General features: G+C 42.7%; 1 long non-coding RNA gene across 1 annotated transcript; it reads right to left on the reverse strand.

Moving 5' to 3' along the window:
- Positions 1 to 9,362: 9,362 nt before the first annotated feature.
- Positions 9,363 to 10,923, reverse strand: LOC122461148. Its single transcript, XR_006282917.1, has 2 exons — positions 10,818 to 10,923; positions 9,363 to 10,396 (listed from the first exon to the last, which is right to left on the reverse strand). It is a non-coding gene; the product is annotated as an uncharacterized LOC122461148 (long non-coding RNA).
- Positions 10,924 to 11,574: the final 651 nt, after the last annotated feature.

Below are 11,574 nucleotides of genomic sequence, written 5' to 3' on the forward strand. Positions count from 1 at the left end.
GGAGACCCTGCATATGTGGCCCATACCACTTCAATATGGAAAGTGGGGGGAGTGACCTCATCTGACTCTACAGCAGGTTGAAAGCATTGTTATTGTTTGCTAAGAACAATAGCCAGGATAATAATTTATTTTCTGGGACTTGTTTACACTGTAGCTGCTGCCTTTCCATTTCCAAATTGATCAATGTATTTATTTTATTTTTCTGTTTCTAACAAGAGGTTCTGAGCATGTATACAAAAACTTACTATCTAGACACGGTGTTCATTGGCAATGTCACACTAAATGAACTCAGGCCTGGATCCTCAAATCCCATTGATTTCATCGCAGCTAGGCCGCTCAGTACCTTTGAGGATCTGGGTCTCAGCCTCCAGCCCACATCCTTCATTATTAGCATCATCTTTTGCTGACATCCAGTTGTGCTTACGCCTGTACTGAACATGAATGACATGTGATGCTCTGGCTCATAGAACTTCCAGACTATGGCCCTTAACCCCTGTGCACACATGAAGTCCCATTTGATCCCAGTGCGGGTCCACACAGACACAGGGATCCACTAGCACAGAGTGGATTGCCAGATTGAGGTCTAAATAGTCACCCACCTTCCCGCAAGACATTGAGGGCCAAATTATGACTAGTGAAATTGATGGCAAAATGCCTATTGATTATAATGGAACCAGGAGCAGATGAAACTTACACTGTGCCTTAAATGACAACAGACTTGGGCTCTGACAGACCAGTGAAAGAAATGAATTCCAGAGTCAAGGGACTTCCACTGAGGGCATCCTGTCCATGGGCCCCAGGCATTCAAACCTAGAGACTATTATTATTAGCAGTGCCACAACTGATGTCTAGAGTCATAGTGGTACATAGAGAGAGTGGGAATTTCCAAGATACTCAGGACCAAGCTGGCCCTTTAACTCTGTTCAATGCAGCCCACATTAAACCTTGATGACACTGTCTGTTCTACTAACATTATCCCTGCTGTAGTGGTTTACTTATGGAAAAAAAGACATTATCAATCAGCTCTTTCCCTTGTTAATATGGAAAGGCTGCTGAACATAAGGTAGGAACAAACAGCAAATCTAAGATTTATTTAGAGTTAATAAGAGGTATAGAGAGGTAATGTTTGTACAAGTTTACACCAGTGCTGTCTTCTCTTTTTTCAAAAATGCACAGATAAAACCCAAATGTTTTCTACCTCTAACCAGGGGAACACATAAAAGAGCAGAGCTATTATCATGTACTTTTCTTCTAAAAGATATTCAATTTCTTCCAAAACCTTTAGAGATAAATTTCCAACTTGGCCTCTAAAGCTGAACCCCCACATTTTGCACAGGCAACCATTTGGCAGAAGAGTTAGCAAGTGGGATTTTAAAGGCCCCTTTGGAAAGTTGCTCATTGACACACACACCTTAAACCTTATCTACACTGGAACTTTGTCCCAAATCCAGCAATCAATTGCCACCCACTAATGTGGCTCATTTCCACTTATGCCAACACACAAGTGTCAACAAGGGAAGGCAGGATTTGCACTGGTGGAATTTATCCTGGTAGCAGGCAGGAATAAATTCACGTGGACTAATCACAGCTTTCCTTGTTGACACTTGGGGGTTTCCCTCATGCAGTTACATCAGTGGCTGAAATTCCCAGAGTAGACAAGACTTGAGTAATACTGTACAGAGGGCCAACACAGGCCATTCAATCCTGCTTAAGCCCTCAAAATATGACTTAAATGGTGTATAAGCCCTCTGCACAGCAGTGAATTTCATCTATAGATGACAGAACAACTGTTCTGTTACCTGATACTCCTGAAACTTTATTTTATTGGCACACTGTGGTTTTCCTTTTTGGTTTCTTGTATCCTTACTTTTTTAGGACCCTACAAGCTCACATCAATGCTATTTTCTCTTTTCTTTAATGCTCAAAATGTCACTCATGGGCATTTCTGGGTAAAGCGAATCAGTCTCTTCACCTGGGATACTTGGTGAGATCAGGAAACTTCTTTTGCAAGCTGTTTTCTGATTCCACCTAAAAAAGAAAAGCAAAGTTTTACTAAAGAATTAAAAGGGAATTTGGGGGATTTTTAGAACTTCATGCAATAATGGGTTTTGATGGCCTGATCCAAAACTCAATGAAGTCTTTGTTGATTTCAGTGGGCTTTAGATCAGATACAGTTGTCAATGACTCATTCAAAATGATATAGGAGTACTTTCATTTTCTTTTCTCTCTGGAGCAAATGCAGCCCGAGCAGAAGTGGGCACAACTTTACACCCGATCTGGTCCTATGTCACGAGACGATCTGTAACTTCCACAAAAGCATTTCACTCTAGCGCATGTGATTTACATTCTTCTCTCACCGTAGGAATGTCAGTGCTTTCAAAAATAACTTACAAGCACATAAAGCCCTGGAAAATTAAGTTTGCCTTCCCCCTCATGATCCATCAGCTTTCCTCTACTCTGCCACAACACTGACCTCAGCCCATTGTCTGTAGGAAACTTCTTTTCAGTGAGTGACAGGTAATTCATTCTCCATCATGACTCATTCCTGGGCATTTTGAAGAGCAGAGAAAGATCATCCCCGTACTCCAAATTGTGACAATGCACACTGTGGAGAATGTTAATGTAATGCAAATGATTATCCTCTCAATACTGGGTGAACTTGAACTGCAGCCCCAGAGGTGAATGGACAGGTCTTTTTCACCTAAACCCATGGGCCTTTTGGATTTTTTGCTTGTAATGTTGATGGGGTCTGTTCCTGCAGCCCTTACTCATGAGATTAGTCCTCACTTGGGTGAGTCTACTAGCCCGAGGCAGGTGATTGACATGAGACTCCGAGTGGTTTGCTTTCATTATGTTTCATACAAGCCTGAGTTAAAAGAAAAGGAGTACTTGTGGCACCTTAGAGACTAACATTTATTAGAGCATAAGCTTTCGTGAGCTACAGCTCACTGCATCCGATGAAGTTAGCTGTAACTCACAAAAACTTATGTTCTAATAAATTTGTTAGTCTCTAAGGTGCCACAAGTACTCCTTTTCTTTTTGCGAATACAGACTAACACGGCTCCTACTCTGAAGCCTGAGTTAGTAGCACACCTACAATGAATTGAGTTGTCCTGCAAGAGTAATTAGTCTTTCCTCTGTTTAATTGCTAGGTGTATGAGAAATAATTGCCCCTAAGAAATAGTTTCAAAGTAGCCCCCTCCTCATACTGGCACGTTCAGCCATCCAATACTGTTTGTGGCACAGATTAATTTGATGCTGGGCTACATTACTGGATTCAGAGTAGCAGCTGTGTTAGTCTGTATTCGCAAAAAGAAAAGGAGTACTTGTGGCACCTTAGCGACTAAGAAATTTATTTGAACATAAGCTTTCATGAGCTGAGCTGTAGCTCATGAAAGCTTATGCTCAAATAAATTTGTTAGTCTCTAAGGTGCCACAAGTACTCCTTTTCTTTTTACATTACTGGAGTTTTCATCCCATTGTAGTTGTACTTGAAACCTTAAATTGTTCTTGGTTTGAGTGGTTTGTGTACAGTTCAAAACTTACTTGGACCCAGGGGTTGTCTCCAAAAAACAGAAATGGAGCCCACAAATGTTGGTAGTTATGTCAACTCTGAAATTGTGTTGTCTCAAATTGTGATACAGCTGACGTCTTTGTGAATGGCCAGCTGGGAACTTAAGTTCAACAGGGACAAAAACTGAGAGTTTGATCCCCATTCCCCCAGGACTTTCCTTCTGCATCCCTCCCTCACCATGGAGAACACCACCATCCTCCCAGTTACTCAGGTGTCATCTTGGAAATGGCCCTTTACCCGCACATCCAACCCACATCCAAGTCTTGCCCCTTCGACCTGTGTAACATTTCTCAGAGTTAGCCTTGCCTGTATGGACTGCCAAGGCTCTTGTTCAGGCCTTTGTTCTGTTCCCCTTAACTACTACAATCCCTTATTTAGTCTTGTAACCAGCCGCTTTGCTCCCCTCAGGTCCATTCCAAATGTTATTACGTTCAGCTTCCCAGCTCTTTGTACTGACCACCTCACCCCACACTGTGTGTTCCCTCATTCATTCTGCTTTCAAGGCCTTCCGCATTTTGCCCCACCCAACCTATGTTTACTAGTTTATTGAGATGCCTTCACTCTGCCAGAGACGGCAGCTTCAATTGCCCACCTGTCCACTTTTCCCTCTAACACTCCTGCACATGGGGGAAACTCCCCTGCAGTATTGGTAAAGCTGCAACCTCAGTATGTTTTAAATCCCTCCTTGAAACTTACCTCTTGCGATGCCTCAAAACCCACTTCTGTCTGGCACAGGTAAAGCATGTGGCAAACTAACCTCTGCTTTTATGATAAATTCTTTTTACGACCACCTCATTCACTCACTCCATTTGTCTTGTTTTTTCCTGACACCTAGATTGTACTCTCTCTGGACTCAGGTACAGTTATCTTTATTACTAGTCCTCCAATGCTTTGCACCCTTGGGCCCTGATTCTTGATTGGAGTTGATAGGCACTACTGAAATATAGATAACAAACAACAATGTGCCTTTTTCTATCCTTAAAGGGAAAGCACAACTGAGGTCTCATGCTGTAATGCACTAGCAGGGGATGGGTACATCTTTTCTGTGGATGGATTAGCTGCTGGATATTTCAGACAGGTCTGGGTGTCTCTGACGGGATCAGCTATCTTTTTAGGTAGATGGAATGACACATCAAAAGTCCTGAGATCATGTCCCTGGTGGGATGGGCCAAATGGAGGATCTAGTTCTCTGGCCACTGAAATGTGAATTTTACACCACTCTTAGGAATACATTGATTGATCCACTGTCTAAAAACAAGTCTAGGCTGGCAGATAAAGAGAAGGTCATTTGGTATTATAATTGCAGAAAGAACTCAGACTATTTTCAGCAAGCAATTTTGCACACAGTGTACTTGAGTTCTTATATCAAGCCCAATCACTGTGGCATCCATGTATCTAAGGGCCAAATTATGCCATCCGATTTACACCTACCACTCACACTAATTCTAATGGGAGTAGAATTCATTCCTTAACAGGCAGAGAAGAAAAAAAAAAAACACACACTGTATCAACACTACCTTAGAGCCGGTCCAGTTGCCTTACTCATCTGAGTTGTCCCACTGAAGACAAGGGATCTGCTCGGGTGAGTAAGATAAGCCAGCGTTAGCTCTGAATTTGCCCCCTTAAAATATGGTTGGGCATTCATAAATTTTTAAGTAACACTTTCTTCCAAACGATAGCAATTCCTGAAACCCCTTGCAATTGATTTTTGAATTTTTATTGCAATGTAGAATAGTTTTCCTGCTTTATGTACCGTCCTGTGCATGATGTATTGAGGTTTTGCATATACCATAATATAGATACTGAGTGGTACAAGGTGTAACTGGTCCACGCTTCACTCTAACCTTCCATGGGCTTCAATGGATCCAAATAACCAATTTCAAAGGATTCTCAGGGAGCACCAGCAACAGATAAGTGGACTGAAGAGCCAATAGCAAAGGGGTTATTAAAAGAGGCATTCCTGGAGGCTTTACAGTGCACAAGTAAATCATTTGGAACACAATTAGGTTGTGTTTAGGGGAAAGTGTGGAAGGAATGGCTTACACCCCAGAGGTGGATAATCATTTCCTGAGCCTTTTCTGATTTTGACTACCTGACCACCCCAACTAACCTCATATCAAATCACCTCCTGCTCCCCTGTGTTTTGATACAGGAACTCTGGTTGGAGTTCCATGACAACTGAGACTCTGTGCTAACCCCATTAAACCAAGATTCCTTTATGACTGTAAAGGAGGAGCTTGGAGCCCTGGTGACTGTAGCATTGTGTCAGCTGCTGCTACAATGATTAACCCAGCTATTTTTTTGTTTGCTAGGCCTGAAACCACACACACACACAACCAGTGGTTTTAAAGGGACAACTCGTATGAGTAAGAGCTAGAGGCCTGGACCTTTATACAGTACAATAGAGTTTGTACAATGCTTCCTGATCCCTGGGGAAAAGGGAGTAGAGCATATATTAGGATTTGTAATTACTGTATTAATGACTATGCTTTCACTCTTGTTCAGTATGTTTCACCTTCAAAGCATTTACAACCTTTAAGTAACTAATCCTCACAATAGCTTGTGAGGTATGGAATTATTATTCTGCCCAATTTACAAATGGAGAAACTGAGGCAGAAACATAAAATGACTCACCGCAGGTCAAAGAGGGAGTCAGCATCAAGAGGCCACATTAATCTTTGGTGTAACTCCACTAAATGAGTGATGAATTTGGCCCAAGCTATCTCTTTTCACATTGACTTCTCATAAATTGAGGATCCACATATAAGACTTAAGTGACTCATTCATCCTTTCAGTCCCTAATTCAAGGTTGACTGGACCTTGTCTCTCTCTGAGGTAGTTAGTGATGATGGAAAGAAAAACAGTCTATAGAAAGAAAAGGCAGCAGTTCTCTCAGAAGAAAATATTCTTAGAAGATTCCAGCAATGCTCTGCGGTTAACATCGTGGAGAAAACTGGATTGATGCGTTGGCACTGGGCAGGGTTTACAAACATCCCTTAGTGCACATGCTGGCCATGCTCTTTGGAACCTTTGCAGGCGCTGTATTTGCTCTGTATCCAGCTTGATCAATCAAAAATCAGAATGGGTCGCCCATCAGGTTGTATTGGTTGTCACTAGAAATCTGAAATCGGGCATGTGAACTCCTGGCAAACCAAACAAAACCCCAAAACAGAAAAACCACCCTCAAATTTCCCCCTTAAATTGTATCCATATAGTTTGAGTAATCCAGACGGTCTCGCTGTTCCTGTGTGTTTTGTTCTTCTAGTTGTGGCAGGATTTTATTGGTGGTGGGTTGCATTTATAGCAGGAGCACATTTAATGTAACAGCATCTTCACCTGCTAGTTTATCCATTCATATTATTTCATATTTAGGTACTGTAATTCTTAGAAACCCTCTACCATGCTCAAAGTCCCTTTTGTGCTAGGCACTGTACACATGCAGAGAGAGTTCCTGCCCTCAAGAGCTTACCCATCTCTCCGCATTGCACCTTTTTTGTAAGCTCATTTTATAAAGTCAGTAGGAATCCAATAAACACACGACAAATGTCAAATCAACCATTCAGAAACTAACAATTAAAAGACTTTCCAAGGGGTAAAGACTTCAGTAAAATGATGGGGGCATGGTTTGTGTTTCCTTAATTTTAACAATAGTTTGAAATCGTCTCCCTCATGTAGACTTTCTGAGTCAGTCAGGTTTTCCATGACTCATATGGCCCATATTTTGGTCATCCAAATTTCAACATCAGTTGTTCTTTCTGTATTCAGTGGGATACTGCAGCCATCCTGAGCTGGGAATTCTGTTGTCTCCTTTGACAGCATAAATTCCCTCAATGCCTAATCCCATAAGAAGGATTGCAGGAGCCTATGGGAGAGAGTTACTGCTGAGATGCAAGAACAACGTGAGGGTATTCCCACCAAATATGCAGGAAGTAACCTGTCTCCCCACACTTTCATCAGCCTCTATTCATTTAAAAAAAAACCTTTTAAAGTGCAACTGTTCTTTAAGATGTGTGCTTGCCCTGTTGACTTTACAGTGAGTAATTAATAGTCTGAATAAGGCAGTCATTATTACTAACTCCCGTCCAAATCAAAGGGAGCTATGTCTGAGTAAGCACTGAATACAAAGCAAGAAAGGACCTCAGGATTTGGCCCGTAATAACAGCACCTAATGCTCAGAACACTTTTTATGTAAAGATCCTGAAGTGCTTTACCAAATCAAACATTATCCCCATTGCACAGATGGGGAATCTGAGGCACAGAGCGGTCATGTGATTTTTATTTGTCACATGGCAGAGCTGGGAACAGTATTCATGTTTTCTGATTCCTAAGCTTCACCCATGAAACAATATTGCAGCACAGGGCGCAACAGAGGGAAAGGGTCTGGGAAATCCTTTGCTTTCAGTAACAGCACCACACAGGATCAGGCCCAAAGAAGGGACCTAGACTCAGTTTTTACATTTCTGGCCCAGTTACCATTTTGGGCTCATAGGTTCGGCCTTGGAAATAGAGAAGAGAGGAGAGGAGGGGTGGGAAAGAGAGTTCTTAGACAGATTGTCAATATCTAAGCATGAGAAGGGGGAAAACAGCCCTTGGACACAGTGTCAATAACTAAATAGGAGACTGTCTCAAAAAGAGCATGTGTTGCTGACAGACATCAAAGTGCTTCCATTGAAAAGAACTTACAAGAAAACAAAACCTTGAGATCAGCCTGTGTCATTAGCTACCAAATGGTTCAGCTGTTATTATGTAAATGACATATTGAAATACAAATTGGAAGCTTTACAGTGTAATTATTGTTGCGTATTTATTTCCTTCATTTCCTACCAGCATTTCCCGCTAAACCCCTCTTATCTAACATTGGTGAGGTTGCTTTGTTTGGCTTGTTTTCTTCCTCAGAGAGGAAAGAACAGCCATGGGAAATACAAGATTTAATGAAAAGTTTCTATTTCAATCAAATAATAATAAAACAACACACATTTCTCTGGCATCTTTCATTTGAAAGATAACAAGGCTTATGCTCTCTTATAGCACTGGAACTCAAAGCACTTTACAAAGGACATCAGGCACATCCCCATGTAACAGACAGGGACCACGAGGTGCAGAGAAGGGACTTGGCCCCGCTCACCCAGTGACAGAGGTGGGAACCAAACCCAGAGCTCCTGAGGCTTAGTTCAATGCCCTATCCGCTAAACCACGCTGTCTGATTAAGGAAATCACCAGTCCCTTTACTAGTGTTCACATTCCTGTACGTGATCCTACAAACAACTTCCCACACTGATTTTACAAAGGGGTTAAAGTGTTTTGCCCAAGGTCATAAGGGGAGACGTTCACCCCATGCTGAGAGCCACCATAAGGCTCATATATCACTTAGGTCCTCAAAAGAGGGCTTAAACATAGGCCTTGTGCTGGTCCCCTGCCTGTGGCTGAATTTTACGCACGGGAATGTGGCAGATTCACTGATCTGCAGTCCCCTGCATTTGCCACTAGACAACACTCCTTCCTCATTGGATTTAGCTAGCATTCCCCAGAGTGCCTCCAGGCTGAGCGATCCACCATTATTTTGTTAAAGGTAGAAGACTCCACGCTAAAGCAGAGGTGTTACTCTGTCTCCCATATGCTGCACTGTTACCGTTAAGTGGGCAGCATGAGGAAGGCCCAAGGCAGTGCTGTCTATGGCTAGAGGTGACACCATTACTTTGTTATTTACTGTTGGAAACATCACAGTATATCTTTGAACAGCCAATGCTACATCACAGGGAGGAAGAACCACAAGGAGAGAGTCTTGAGAAAAATTGTAGCCTTTTATTAATCTAACAAAATGAATAGTGGAAAGATCTTCTTTACTTGATTTGAAGGTTGTAGGGCTCTGGGTTATTTAAACTGTATTTCAGGGGTGAGTTTATGACCACAGTTCAGGGAAGAGTACAGAGAGTGGATTGTTACCTTACCTTTGAAGCACACAGGAATTGCCGAATGACAGAACAAAGGGAATATTTAGAAAGATCAAAGCCTTTCCGGGTTTTTTGATATTGCTTTTAAGTGAATTTTGAAATGTAGCTCCTCCTTATTTCGCGAGCAACAGCTGGACGGCACAGGAGACAGTCCAACTCAGCAAGGACCTAAATGGTGAGGCACATTTCACGTCAGGTGCAAGTGGGAAAGCAGTGAAACACACACCAATTTTAAACACAAAATGGCCTCTGTCTCTCCAGACAACAGAGGCCTTTGAGATTTCAAGATGAAGGAGGCGGCAGTGAGTTCTGAGACTGAGAACTGTCTGGGGTAGGGACTGTTATTTGTTCAACGTCATCAACACAGTGGGGCCCTGATCCTGACCGGAGGCCTCTAGATGCTCCGGGAATTCAAATAATGATGATGATAATATGGCTAAATAAGCCGTCATAATCAAGGTCTGGAAGCTAACATTAGGGGAAGCCTGATAATATACTGGCCATAGACCTCATGGCCCGATGTTCCACAGTTACCGGTTATGAAGGACAAGGAAGAGACTAATTCACGTCATACACAAATGCTGAGTGCTTGGCAGGCCATAAGTCTGGAAGCTTCTGTTTCTTTATGGAACAGGAACTGAACTCTGCCCCCAAAACTGACCTAACTCCAGACTCAGAGCGGTAAGATAAAGGAATATGTGCTTACCTACCTGGCTTTGGAAAACCCTGCTCCAATTTAACAAGCGTTTCTTGTGGTAGCTCTGAAGTGGAGAGTTCTGCGTGTGCTGCTCTTTGCCAGCTGTGTGGTTCAGACCTGAGTCTACACTTCTCCGCAATGTTCTGACCCAGAGCCTGGGTTTGACCCTGCAAGCTAGTAGACGGAGGTGGCAGAAACAAATTACAGGGACCAGAACTCACTTTAAAGGATAATGTCAAGATAGGCCCAGTTGTGGATTCAGCACAGACCTAGGCAGTTCTTCTCCTTTCTGTCTCCCCAGCAGCTAATATATAGTCCTTCTCCTGAGCACTGGGTGCAGGTGGTGGTGGTTGTGAGGGGCTGCTGAGCTGAGATTAACTCCTTGCTCAGTAGTGATCAGAGAGGACACACTGCCCCCTGCCACAGAACCCATTTCTAGCTCCCTGCTGTTTCAGAGAGCACTGGGGTCCAAGTTGTGGGAATACACAATGAAGAAAACAAACCCCACACAAATATCTTCCCAAGATCTTTCTTTATCCAAGGAACTGGCCACAGCAGCAGGCAGCCCTGCTGTGTCATTTTCAACAGGACTTACCTTTTGGGAAGGTAAATTGGATAACCCTGTAATTGGATCTCCTCTCATTACACAAGTGGCATCTTCAGACCCAAAGGGGATAAAGTATTTAGCAGCACCTGCTGGGGAACAGCAAAGAAACAAAGCTTCAGTAATAGCAGGATCAAGTCCGTGATATTTAAATGTGCCCCCATCTACCATTTAAATTGGATGATTTAGTTGGGGATTGGTCCTGCTTTGAGCAGGGGGTTGGACTAGATGACCTCCTGAGGTCCCTTCCAACCCTGATATTCTATGATACCCAAGCTGACGTTATTTGTAGAGATGGGTGAAACAAGGGACAGTTCAGATCCAATCAGATTTAATCAGAACCCTCAAAGTTTAGCAGGGTTTGGATACTATTTTGCTCATGTCTGGTTACTTCAGATTATGGAGTAATCTGGCATCATGGCAAATCCCAAAGGGACATAGCCTCCTGGCAGATCAAATGCCATGCAGGTCGATCTCTAGATAGGCCCTTAAAACCGAAAATCCAGCCAGACCATCTAATGTCCATCATTGGGAATCTTATTGCGCCATCAAAGCTTTTGGTGAACAAATCCATGCTCATCTGCCATGGAGCAACATTTCTCGTCAGACATGCTTCAGAATTCGTTGGTCTTTCATCCTAGTAATATGCCTGTACAAAGAAAGCCACTGAAACCAAGCGAGAGCTAATGGAGGTGGTAGGTGGGTTTAGCTACAAAAATCCTTATTTCTGATCTTGTCCTGCCATTTA

This window comes from Dermochelys coriacea, chromosome 7 (genome assembly GCF_009764565.3).
Source record: "Dermochelys coriacea isolate rDerCor1 chromosome 7, rDerCor1.pri.v4, whole genome shotgun sequence".
Classification (NCBI taxonomy): Eukaryota; Metazoa; Chordata; order Testudines; family Dermochelyidae; genus Dermochelys; species Dermochelys coriacea.